Source organism: Pseudophryne corroboree, chromosome 3 (assembly GCF_028390025.1).
Source record: "Pseudophryne corroboree isolate aPseCor3 chromosome 3, aPseCor3.hap2, whole genome shotgun sequence".
Taxonomy (NCBI): domain Eukaryota; kingdom Metazoa; phylum Chordata; class Amphibia; order Anura; family Myobatrachidae; genus Pseudophryne; species Pseudophryne corroboree.
This window is the reverse complement of record NC_086446.1, coordinates 504,546,563-504,560,033: the sequence shown is the minus strand read 5'-3', so window position 1 is coordinate 504,560,033 and position 13,471 is coordinate 504,546,563.

Here is a 13,471-nt window from a genome sequence, read left to right as displayed (position 1 = left end):
CCTTATTATACCCCAACTATACCACAAAGCAGACTGAATTGCCCATCGTTACCCCAGCCCTATGTATAGACAATAAATGATAGTGAAGAGCAATGTATGAATCAAAGCATTAAGGAGCGCAAGCAAAAGAAACAAGAGGAAGAAATAGAAGGTCAACCAGCACAGATTCACCCCCTCAATTGAAGGTGCCTCACGCGAAATGATAGCATATGGAGAATCAAACATTTTTATTTATTTTTTTTGCACTATCCAAGTAAATTTTCAGTGCCAGACAGATCTGCCTTTGGTATTTTCCCTGAATGAATTTGGGCAGTTCCACCGGTAATGGAATTAACATTGATTAACTCTAATAATTATACAACTGCCACCACTATTGTGAACAAATTATCATAACCCAAATAGCCCAAAATAAATACCTTATAAAATACAATCAAAATAGCTTAAGTGGTATCTTATGTAAGTTACCAATAGTAAGGTCACTATTGTGAAAGCCTATGGGTGAAACACGTGTCTGATGTGATGGATGCAGTTGTTTCCTCGGTCTGAAGCGCAACAACGGTGCTCAGTCACCTCTCCTACAGCAGGTATTTCTTCCTTACCTACTGACCGTGACTGTGCACAGAACAGTGTGTTGTTCGTCATGAAGCCCAGAGCCTGGACGTTGCGGGCGGTATGTGCCTTTTCTTCCTTCTGACAGCCTGGGAATGCTCACTCTGCAATGCCGTGTCCTCGCCCCTGAGAGCATCAGCATCCCGCCTTTCTCTTCTCGCAGCTTCTTCATCATCCTTTTCTTCATCTTTCTCTTCCCTGCGCTCTCGCTCCAATAAGGTGCCATCCTCTTCAGTGCAGGACCCAGACCACCTCTCTTCTCCCCCTCTCCACCCTGCCTCTCCATACCATTCTCTCCCTTCTACCCTCTCCCCACCACCTACCTCTCTTATCCTTCCCAACCTCTACTTGTCCTTCTTACTTCCAGTACTCTCATTGGGCCCCCACAACTAAGAACTCTCATTGGGCCCCCGCGACTAAGACCATCCATACCAATGGGCGGCCCTCTGTCCCTGAGATTTCAAAAGCAGATGCTCATTTTCTTCCTTCCTTGCCCCAGAGCATTGGGGTGATCCACTCACCTGGCACCCCAGGTTTCTACATGCCAGGCAGCAGCAGCCTACCTCAATTGCACTGGTTGACATACTCACCTTTTCTTTACTGTTACATTATGATTATTATTTGTTTGGTATTTACTATTCACTTGTCTTATTTATGTCACATGCAATAGAGAATCAGATGGATGCTTTTCAGTTAGCATAAATACATATCAATTGCTGACCTCATTTGTCTCCTATACCAAACAATATATATGTAAAAAATTGTTCTATACACCTGTGGTTTGGGGATTTGCCTGATACATTTATTGATATTGGTTACTAACTGTTGCAAAGTAACCTCTTGGATATCTGCCTCTTAAGTGTGACATTTTTAGCACTGTAACAACCCGGCACACATTTATATACAAAAAAAGTATTTACCATGTGTTGCTTTGTTACAAATGTCATATATTATCACCTTCTTTGCTTATTTATTTGTATATTAACATACTTGCAATATTTCTGTGACCATTTTTTCACTAATATTTCTTGACTAGACACATTAATCGTTTCTATTTAATAGGAACACTCAGAGCGGGCCATAGCCAATTTGATGCCCTATGCAAAATTTTGGCTGGTGCCCCCTAGCACTGCCGCTAGTTCTAGTTCTGCATCTGACCCAGCAACACTCAGGCAGTGGGGCCCACCAGGGGGGTTCCCTGTGCCCCTGTGGGACAGTTCAACCATGCATAATGCCCCACAGTAATGCCCATAATACACATAATACCACACAGTGATGCACCTTACACATATGCCCCACATTAGTAATGCCCATAATACACATAATACCACACAATAATGCACCTTACACATATGAACCACATTAGTAATGCCCATAATACACATAGGCCTTCATTCCGAGTTGTTCACTAGCTGCTTTTGTTCGCAGCGCAGCGATCAGGCAAAAAAACGGCAAATCTGCGCATGCGTATGGGGCGCACTGCGCAAGCGCGCCGTACTTTCACGCCGATGCAGTTTTACACAAGCTCTAGCGACGCTTTTCAGTCGCACTGCTGGCCGCAGAGTGATTGACAAGAAGTGGGTGTTTCTGGGTGGTAACTGACCGTTTTCAAGGAGTGTGTGAAAAAACGCAGGCGTGCCAGATAAAAATGCAGGAGTGTCTGTAAAAATGTAGGCGTGGCTGGGCGAACGCAAGGCGTGTTTGTGACGTTAAAACAGGAACTAAATAGTCTAAAGTGATCGCAAGCTAAGAGTAGGTCTCGAGCTACTCTGAAACTGCACAATCTTTTTTTGTAGCCGCTGTGTGATCCTTTCGTTCGCACTTCTGCTAAGCTAAGATACACTCCCAGAGGGTGGCGGCTTAGCGTTTGCACTGCTGCTAATAATTCCACACAGCAATTCACCTTACACATATGCCCCACATTAGTAATGCTAGTAGTTGTTCCACACAGCAATTCACCTTACACATATGCTCCACATTAGTAATGCTAGTAGTTGTTCCACACAGCAATTCACCTTACACATATGCCCCACATTAGTAATGCTAGTAGTTGTTCCACACAGCAATTCACCTTACACATATGCCCCACATTTAGTAATGCTAGTAGTTGTTCCACACAGCAATTCACCTTACACATATGCCCCACATTAGTAATGCTAGTAGTTGTTTTTTTTAAATAAGACTTACTTTTGCTTGCTGATATGTGCGCCCATGCAGCTCCCTAGATCTGTGACAGCGTTTTGTGAAATGGATGAGTGCTTGCGCTCACACCCATTAAAGGGGCACCCGTGCAAGGGATGTGACCTCACAGGGTATATCATCCTTTGCAAGCCTCATCCTTTATTTTAGAATGCTGGTTGGACACAGATGGCAGCAAAGTCCAGATACTGCCATACAAAAAGACCAGTATCAAACATGTAGCAACTGTCCATTCTCTTCACTGTTCAGTGTGTTTGCTGGTGTCTGTTACTCCCGGCAACTGCATGTCCTTTATTTTATACTGTGGGAGCAATATGCTCTGCTCTCCAGTCTGACGCATCTGAAGGTCACGCTGCACTGACGTTTCATATAGAAATAGCACAACACAACTTACTCACCACGTTACAGTGCTGGATGGCAGGGGATTTTTACGGCATGGACTGACTGAGAAATAAAGTGTGGGGAGAACACTGCCCATTTTATATCCCTGCAGACACCTGGGGTTTGCACAGGGATAAGGGACACAGAATAGCAGGGTCCCCCTCCCCCATGTGCACAAGCAGTATAGGTGATGTCAGATTTATTTAGAGCAGTCTTCCACAATACACATGTGGTTTCATAAGGAGCCATCCAGTAATAACCTTATATAGTCAGCGAAAATTTCACAGGTCCAGGAATTGCAGTTACTGGGCTCCTGCTGTCTAATGTCTTATAAGTCAGGGGCATTCAAGTATGTTGGAGGGAGTTCAAGGGACAGTGTGCATTCTATTTGACAAATGTAAACAGCAGTCTATACAAGTACTGATTGAATACATTTAGAAAGTAACAGATAGTTTGCAGACTGTCCCTCCCAGCATGAGATACTGCAGGGACATGCTTGGATGCCCTATGCAAATGCCTAGCCTGCCTATAGCTAAGGTCGGCTCTGGGAACACTGAAGTGGTGTCTATATGTGTTTTATAGTGGTCAATTAATAAAAACACTTGTTCTCACTGTTTTGCTATCTCATGTATTGAGCCTATTATAGATTCTTATATAGCAGTGATCTGTGGGAACAGAGTAAACCCTCATTGACATATGTCACTAGTCCATTGTACTGTGCAATGAATGTATCATAGAACCCCCTAACGACGAGCGGTGACTCTGAGTGGACTAAATATAAATTTTCTTTGAATTGTCAAATTTCAGACACTTGTATATGTACTCATTCCACACCTGTATGACCATTTATGTATCGTTGCCATTTGTGGATTTTTTGCCAGTTCATGACCTGAGTCATTCTTTTAAATGCAGTGTATAATAAATGTTATGTTTTAATAGTAATTTTGTCACCATATTGACTTTAGTATAGTAATGTCCCCCAAACAAAAAAGTACCTTTCTCTCCTTTTCAAATCTTATGTAAGTTATCCTTGCTAAATCAGGTTACTTTCAAAGTCAGTAATGGAATCACCATGCATGAGATGCGTGTGTACACATATTTGATAAATTCAGCTTCCAAACTTAACTCTATTTATTTATTTATTATTTATTTATTTATTAACAGTTTCTTATATAGTGCAGCAAATTCTGTTACGCTTTACAACTGGACACAATGATATAACATAACTGGGTAATAACAAACAGTCATAGAGGTAGGAAGGCCCTGCTCGCAAACTTACAATCTATGGGGAAATAGGCATGGCTGCACAAGGATAGGTGCTATCTGTTACATAGTTGTCCGCCAGATTGCAAAGATTCTTGGTGGGCTGCATGATATCACAACACAGCAATGATGGACCAGGGTCAGGAGGAAGGGAGAGTGAAGAAAGAAAATATGCGGCAGATATGTGTGGACTGTACAGTGGGGATATAATTGGATAGGAAAGCTTATGAAGGTAATGTGAGCGGTTCTGGAATTTGATAAGCTTGTCTGAATAGGTGAGATTTCAGGGAACACTTGAGGGTTTGGAGATTAGAGGAGAGTCTTATTGTACGTGGTAGGGCATTCCACAGAGTGGGTGCAGCCCGAAGAAAGTCCAGTAATCGTGCATGGGAGCAAGTAGTGAGTGTGGATGAGAGACGTAGATCTTGTGAAGAGCGAAAGGGCCGGGTTGGGAGATATTTTGAGATAAGCAAAGAGATGTATGTTGGTGTAGTATGGTTAATAGCCTTGTGTGTGAGTTAGAGTATTTTATATTGACCGCTGTGTGGCGTAAGGTGTGTAAGGAGCGCTGCTGTATGACATAAGATGTATAAGGAGCACTGCTGTGTGACGTAAGGTGTATAAGGAGCCCTGCTGTGTGACGTAAGGTGTATAAGGAGCCCTGCTGTGTGATGTAAGGTGTATAAGGAGCCCTGTTGTGTGGCATAAGGTGTATAAGGAGCCCTGCTGTGTGACGTAAGGTGTATAAGGAGCCCTGCTGTGTGGTGTAAGGTGTATAAGGAGCCCTGCTGTGTGGTGTAAGGTGTGTAAGGAGCGCTGCTGTGTGATGTAAGGTGTATAAGGAGCCCTGCTGTGTGGCGTAAGGTGTGTAAGGAGTGCTGCTGTGTGGTGTAAGGTGTATAGGGAGCGTTGCTCTGTATCATAAAGTGTAGGAGCGCTGCTGTGCAGGCGTAAGGTGTATAAGGAGCGCTGCTGTGTGGCGTGACATGTATAAGGAGCGCTGCTCTGTAGACGTAAGGTGTATAAGGAGGAGCACTGCTGTGTAGGCATAACGTGCATAAGGAGTGCTGCTCAGTAGGCGGAAGGTGTATAAGGAGCACTGCTGTGTGGTGTAAGGTGTATAAGGAGCGCTGCTGTGTGGTGTAAGGTGTATAAGGAGAACTGCTGTGTGGCGTAAGGTGTGTAAGGAGCGCTACTGTGTGGTGTAAGGTGTATAAGGAGTGCTGCTCTGTATCGTAAAGTGTATAAGGAGCGCTGCTGGGCAGGTGTAACATGCATAAGGAGTGCTGCTGTGTGGCGTAAGGTGTATTAGGAGCGCTGCTGTGTGGGGAAATTTGAATAGTGGGTACTATTGTGTGGTGATGACCCTTCTTAATGAGACAAAACCCACGTTTTTTGGGTGGCACGCGCTGTCCCTATTTTGAATATGGGAGGGGGGCCCAATGCATATTGTTGCACCTGGGCCCACGACTCTCTTGTTCCGCCACTGCGGGTAGTTATTAGTTATTTCACTTAGTGAGACCCACAAATATTCCCCTAATTTTATTCCATAATGTTTGATATTTATAGGGATTCCACAAAGATGACAGTGAGTTTAGTGTACTCCACTGGCGCCCACAGTGACCAGGTTATAGGATAAAAATCTATACAGGTAAATTCAAATAATGGACAGACAAGGACAACATGAAATATACAAGTAAGTAACATAACACTGATTAATATGCTGACACAAACCAGGACAAACAATTATCAGAGGGGCCTATTCATCAATGTATCTGCATAATTTTATGTATTCCTGCTATGTACCAATAGCCTAATGCAGGATACTGCACAGAAATCTGCTGTAGAGGGATTATTAGCGCTGCAGATCGCAGTCCCCATTATTTTCAATGGGTCTACCATCGGATCCCTACAGATGTGTCCTCATCATTGCTGCAGTTACAGACCCTCTCAGTGTGCCAGGTCCTGTGAGACTCTGCTAGTGTCACGCATATTTTTGCATGTTAGTTACAACTTAATGCAACTAGGACGAACCAGCATACTGTGCTGAATAATTGGATATTCAACACATGTATATTTGCGTGCGACTGAGTCTCTGAATCAGTATATGAAGATCTGCAATGCAGCGGTTGTGGCTTTTTTTCCCCATACAAGGTTCCTCTACAGGTTCTCAATGCAGTAGAACACCTTTGGGTTGTGGTGGAATGGGAGATTTGTGTCCTGGTTGTGCAGTCAACAAATATGAAGTAACTGCGGGATGCTATCATGTTTTCAGAAGACCGCTCATGCACTACGGTCACACTGTAAGGATTTATTTGCAGAGTCATTGACTGTCAGAAACCCTCTGGTGAAGGTAATGGGGAGTGGTGGCAAAAATGCAAGTGTGTCACAACTGTTTTCAGGCTGCGCCTTGTCTGCATATGTAATCACACACACAGAAGACATGGCGCCAGTTCTCGCGGCCATTCTGAAAGACTGTAACCTCAGTTGGTTGATGTTCCTCTGCTTTGCATCAATGCAGTGTATGTGTACATAGTTGCTGAGATTTTGCAATGGCTCCTGTGTGCATCTCTATTCATGTTTGGGTGGCTGCTTCACTTGCGTTGTTTCTCTAGCCTGTAGGCTGAAAAATTGCAGCTGTGTAGGCTTTATCGTACAAATGGGAATCAGACCCATGGACCAGAAACTCTACGGAATGTTTTCAGCCTGTTGTTGAATTCAGGTCATACCCAGAACTGGAAAGGAGCACATAATAAAGTGGCCACTGATGGCAGGAGCTGCTTGTGCGTCCTATTCACATTATTTTGCTACTAAAATTAAACAATGCGAATAGGACACAAAAGCAGCTCCCACTGTTTAAAATGATATGCAGCATGCCTATATTCTGTGTGTAATAGCAACTGTATCGGCGGAATGCAGTTAATTTGCCGACTGTGGGGATCCCAGTGGTCAGGACACCGCTGCCGGAATCCTGACAGCCGACAATGCCAACAACTGGAATGCCAGCGCACAGGGCCTATTCCCACTCGTGGGTGTCCAACCTGTGGCAAGCACAGTGAGCCACTGAGCCCGCAGCATGGCAAGCGCAACGAGCGCGCAAGAGGAATCTCTGCATTTGGCCAGCTGCCGGCATTCTGGCGGGCGGGATGCCGCTGTCGGGATCTTGACAGCTGGCATCCCGTCTGCCGGGAATACGTATGTATTTCGTATCTACATACAAAATGGTATGTTACAGTGTAATCCAGCCAAACACTGTAACATAATTTGGTATGCTGATACAATCTGATACACACTGAATATTGCCATGCTGCATATCATTTAAATCAGCAGGATCTCCTTGTGCATCCAGGAGGACTGGGGTTTCTTTAGGATGTGTGTTGCTTTAATTATGGGGCTTTTGGGGCCAATGGGTGACTTTTTCTGACACTGTGGTCCTCCTATACTAAATGACACATTCCAGTTGGTCCGAAAATATCAGATATTTTCTAGTCTAAATACCACGACAACTCGGATCCGATTCGCAGAAGCCGGGAAATAGACGCATGCCATTTCATTCGCAGAGTTCCAGGAAATAGACACACATTTTTTATGTCCGATGTGGTGTGATAATTTTTCAGGTCTCATTGCTCCCATGACATCCTGGCCTATGGCCCTCATTCCGAGTTGTTCGCTCACTAGCTGCTTTTAGCAGCATTGCACATGCTAAGCCGCCGCCCTCTGGGAGTGTATCTTAGTTTAGCAGAATTGCGAACGAAAGATTCGCAAAATTGCGAATAGAAATTTCTTAGCAGTTTCTGAGTAGCTCGACACTTACTCTGCCACTGCGATCAGTTCAGTCAGTTTCGTACCTGGTTTGACGTCACAAACACACCCAGCGTTCGCCCAGACACTCCCCCGTTTCTCCAGCCACTCCCGCGTTTTTCCCAGAAACGGCAGCGTTTTTTCACACACACCCATAAAACGGCCAGTTTCCGCCCAGAAACACCCACTTCCTGTCAATCACACTCCGATCACCAGAACGAAGAAAAATCCTCGTAATGCTGTGAGTAAAATACCTAACTTTTGAGTAAAATAACTAAGCGCATGCACTCTGTGAACATTGCGCATGCGCAGTAAGCGACTAATCGCAATATAGCGAAATTCGGCAACGAGCGAACAACTCGGAATGAGGGCCTATATGTAAACTAGCAGTTAACAGCATGAGCAGTTAAACAAATAGCAAAATTTGGAACCTTATTATTATTATTTATTTATTATTATTGCTTTTATTGGGAGCGCCTCCCTACTGTTGTGCAGACTCTTCAATTACTACTGCTGATTATACATGTACCTGTTACATAATATATTCTAAAAATGATAATGTCCAATAGTGCCATGTCCTGATGAATCCATATTGCTCCTTTTACACCTTTTTATAGCATCGCAAAGAAACATTAATTGAGATATATAAAAGAAAGGCCTCCAGAAATTCTCAGTGTTAATTGCATTCCGTCATCTGTATATTTAAATGTATATATTTTATGCCCCAGGTCCAGCCATACATATTAATTGCATCAGTAGAATAAGAATAAAGAGGGTGGCTTGTATTTGTGACCCGAGCCCTTTTATCTGTGTAAAATGCCAGTACAAGATGATGTGCTGTCTAGATGTAATGTTATCTATTCAGAGAAGGTTAATGGGAAGAGAATTAATCAGTGACCCATTATAAAAAAATATTCTTTTCTTCTCTGCAGTACAAAGTTACTGTGAAATAAGTGAGGAAGTCACATTTAAAGCAGCAGTTAACCATTCTACAGCCGGAATGAAATAGCATGTAATTAAAATAAATACAATTGCCATCATATTGAAAGATAATTTATTAAAACGTTATTATAAAAGATTTAACAAAGGCCTCTATTAACCATACTATTATGACCACCAACTTATTACTTTGTTGATACACCTTTTGCCCTTAATGTGGCCGGAATTCTTCTAGGCATGGATTCTACTAATTGCCCACATAAATCAAAGGACTCAGACACTCCCATGAAAATATGCCCCATATTATAACTTCGCCACCGCCATCCTGAAGGGATGCAAGAAGGATCCATGCTTTCATGCTGTAGTCTCCACTCTCCATATCCTCATCCTGTCATCTGCACAATTTAATTAAAAATGTGATTCGTCAGACCACATGACCTGTTTCCAACCATTTAGGGGAATATCCTGTTAGCAGAGGTAAATTAACGCTGTTAATAGGTTCGCCAGGGGCTATCCTATTAGACCCTATGCTGGCACTTATCAGGGATTATGCTTCGGGTGCATCAGGCATCACGCCAGACACTTAAGTCGGAGAATGCCTGTTTTCGCAACTAAACACCCTGTTTGGTCTGCGAGAACTGACCTTTTCTAACATAACAGGGCGCTGAATTAAATAGCACCAGGACCTCCTTCCTGGTGCTATTCAGTCTGTGCTGAATTGAATTGACCACAAAGATATCAATGTATGGTGTCATTGGTGCTTAGAATCTATGGCATAAAATCATCAACCAAAATGCATAAAGCAGCTAAACATGGCCAAAGTAATGGGTGTAACGTGAAATGTCCCATTTGACCATTCAAAAGGGTCACTTTTCACTCATTTTAACTCGCCACCCTGGGGGAGGTGCAAGCTGAAATACAGGTGCGGCATCTGATTGCACCCAAACGGGGCTATTGATAATTGAATCTTGCCCATTGATGGACATCTCTACTCTGTGGGCCTAATTCAGACCTGGTCGCACGCAGGCTATTTTTTGCAGTGCTGCGACCAGGTAATCGCCGCCCACAGGGGAGGGGGGATTTGCTGTGCAGGGCTGCAAATGCTTGTGCAGAGAGCTGCACAAACAAAAGTTTGTGCAGTCTATGCACAGCTCAGGACTTACTCACCCGCTGCGATGAACCAGGACGAAGCTGATGTCAGGATCCCTCCTTGGAAACGTCTGGGCACGCCTGCGTTCACATGGACACTCCCTGAAAACGGTCAGTTGACGCCCACGAACGGCCTCTTTCTGTCAATCTTCTAGCGATCGCCGGTGCGATCACTTTCTTTGTTAGATCTGTTGCTCCCTGGCGACAGCTGTCGCCAGGGAGTGACACGCCTGCCATTTGCGACCCATGCGCAGGCACACTTCAGACCTGATCGCACCGCTACGAAAAACGGTAGCGTGCGATCAGGTCTGAATGACCCCTGTGACACAGAGGGCAGCAGGCCAATTATGGATGGGTGCACTCTACACCGGAGGAAGAAAAAAAACATTATTGCCTCTCTGTCATCAGTGGTGTAAAACCATTGGATCTCTGCTATCAATGGCAAAATGGTTGCCATCCCTATGACAAAAATAACCCAATTGAGCCACTGTGATCACATCAGCCTGTCCGGGAATGGAATTGACGCAAGGAATCCTCACTGTAAATGCATGGATACGCCTGCGTTTTTCCAACCACTCCCTGAAAACGGTCAATTGACACCCACAAACGCACTTTCCTGTCAATCTCCTTGCAAACGTCCGTGTGAATGGATTCTTCGCACAAACCCACCGCTGAGCGGCGATCCGCTTTGTACTCGTGCGATGCGCCTGCGCATTGCGGTGCATACGCATGCACAGTTTAGACCTGTTTGCCCGCTGTGCGAAAATGCAGCCTAGCAATCAGATCTGAATTACCCCCATAGATAGTAAGCTCCACTAGGACAAGGACTGATGTGCATGACTAAAATGTTCTTTGTAAAGCACTGCATATATCTCTGTACTATAAAAATAAATGTAAATAAATAATGTAACTCAATTAAAACATTAGTAGATGCTCTTTTGTAACTATTAAAGTGTATGATATTGTGAGAGTCTGGACTGGAAATTCTTGTTGAACACAGATTAAGATCAGTTGCTATTTAAAAAAATTTAAATTCTTTCAATTAAACTAAGTGTGAGCATTTAAAAATGTTGCTTAGATGTAAAAATGTATGTTAGAAGTACAATTCCTTCAAAGAGATCATAATACAGAGTGATTCAAAAGTCGCAGTATACCTTTTTGTTTCAAAATCTGTGCAGGAAATGGAAAAACGGAATACTCCAGTAAGGTATGGGTGAGGTGGGCTATCTTTTAGGGCAAGTACCGATCATGGGCGCCATCTTGAAATTGGCCATCTTTAATCTAAGCCCATTTTTTACAATGGAAAGGGGGTCGTGTAACATGCCAAACAACATCATAATTTGCTGAAAAGTTTATTGCTGCTAACAGATTTAAAATAGCAGCTATGGTTCAAACGTGACAACACTTTTTTTGTTGCAGGTAACTGAAGATGGCTTTGACAAAAGAGGAGAGAATTGAGTTTGATTTTGATGTCTGGAGAACTAAGTTTCCATGTCATAGCTGCAGGTTTTAACAACCAGCACCCAGAATGACCTCACACACAACAGATTATGATGCTATACTTTTACGGTACAACCAGCACCCAGAATGACCTCACACACAACAGATTATGATGCTATACTTTTACAGTACTAGTAAGAAGCTGTGAGATTTATACCTGCGCATTCTCTTGCCTTTTGCAGTAATAACTTGGGTCAGAGATATGTCATGATAGATAAGGGAGCTATCAGAGATGTTGGTAGAGAAGGGAAAAATGTGACATGACTCATACGTCACTGGCAGTGGCGCTGGAATGTTTTTCGGTTGGGGGGGGCGTAGAAAAAAAATATTTTGGTGCCCCCATGGTGCCGGCCTCCTCTACCTAAAAACAGCCTGCTACCGCAGGGTGCTGTGTCCTCCTATCTTCGTTGTGTCCTAGCCACCGCCGGCTGTCTCTCCTTCCCAGATACATTACTGGGAGGAGGCGTGGCCAGGCTGGGACATCCCAGGACCATAGCCACGCCTCCTCCCAGTAATGCAACTGTGAAGGAGAGACAGCCGGCGGTGGCTAGGACACAACGACCGAAGATAGGACACATCATCATGCGGTAGCAGGCTGTTTTTAAAGGAGATGCCGCCCGCGTGGATCTGCAGGCAATTCAAATTATGCCACACAGTATTACAATCTTATTCGCATTACTCCAAACGTAGTGCACCTGATTTATATTATGCCACAAAATAGTGCCCCTTATTCACATTACGTCACACAGTAATGCCCCTTATACATGTTACGCCACACAGTACTATCCCTTATACACAATGCCCACATACAATAGTGCCCCTTATCAGAGGTATAGCTAGGTGCCATGGTGCCCTGAGCAAAGGTATGTTTCAGCGCCACCTCCTCTGTATTGAATTGGGGGCATCCTGCATTTGAAAAGAAAAAGATAGTTTAAAAAAATCGATGACAGGGCCAGTTCTAGACATTGAGGAGCTCAGGGCGAAAGTTTCCTTTGGTACATGCCATGCTGAAAACAGGGACAGTGTGCGCCGAAGGCGCGCGAAAAAAATATAGGGCCAAAGAATAGAACCAATTCACATTACCTGGTACAGTAGTTTCCGTTATTCACATTACACTGCACAGTAGTACCCTTATACACGTTACGCCACACAGGAGAGCCGCTTATACAAGTTATGCCAGAGTAAAAGCCTCTTATACACGTTACGCCACAGTAGAGCACCTTATACATGTTATGCCAGGTACAGTCCCTTATACATGTTATCCAGCTAGATCCCATTATACACATTATGCCAGGTAGAGCCCATTATACACATTATGCCAGGTACAGCCCATTATACACGTTATAGGGGTCATTCAGACCCCGCCGCAATAGCGGCCCGTAGCGCAGTTTGTTGGTGGCAGCAAACTGTGCATACGCAGCGGGCGTGAGGCCATACACATTGTGGTCGCTTCTCCGATGGATGCAACCACAATGTGATTGAAAGGTGACAGCGTAGCGAGGTAAAGGCAGGGTGGTGACGGAAAAACAGGGGGCAGACCGGGACCATATTTGGGGCGGCTGCATAACTTCACACACAGACGCTCCCCCCCAAAAAAAATGTCTGCTGACCACCTGACAGCGCTGCCAGC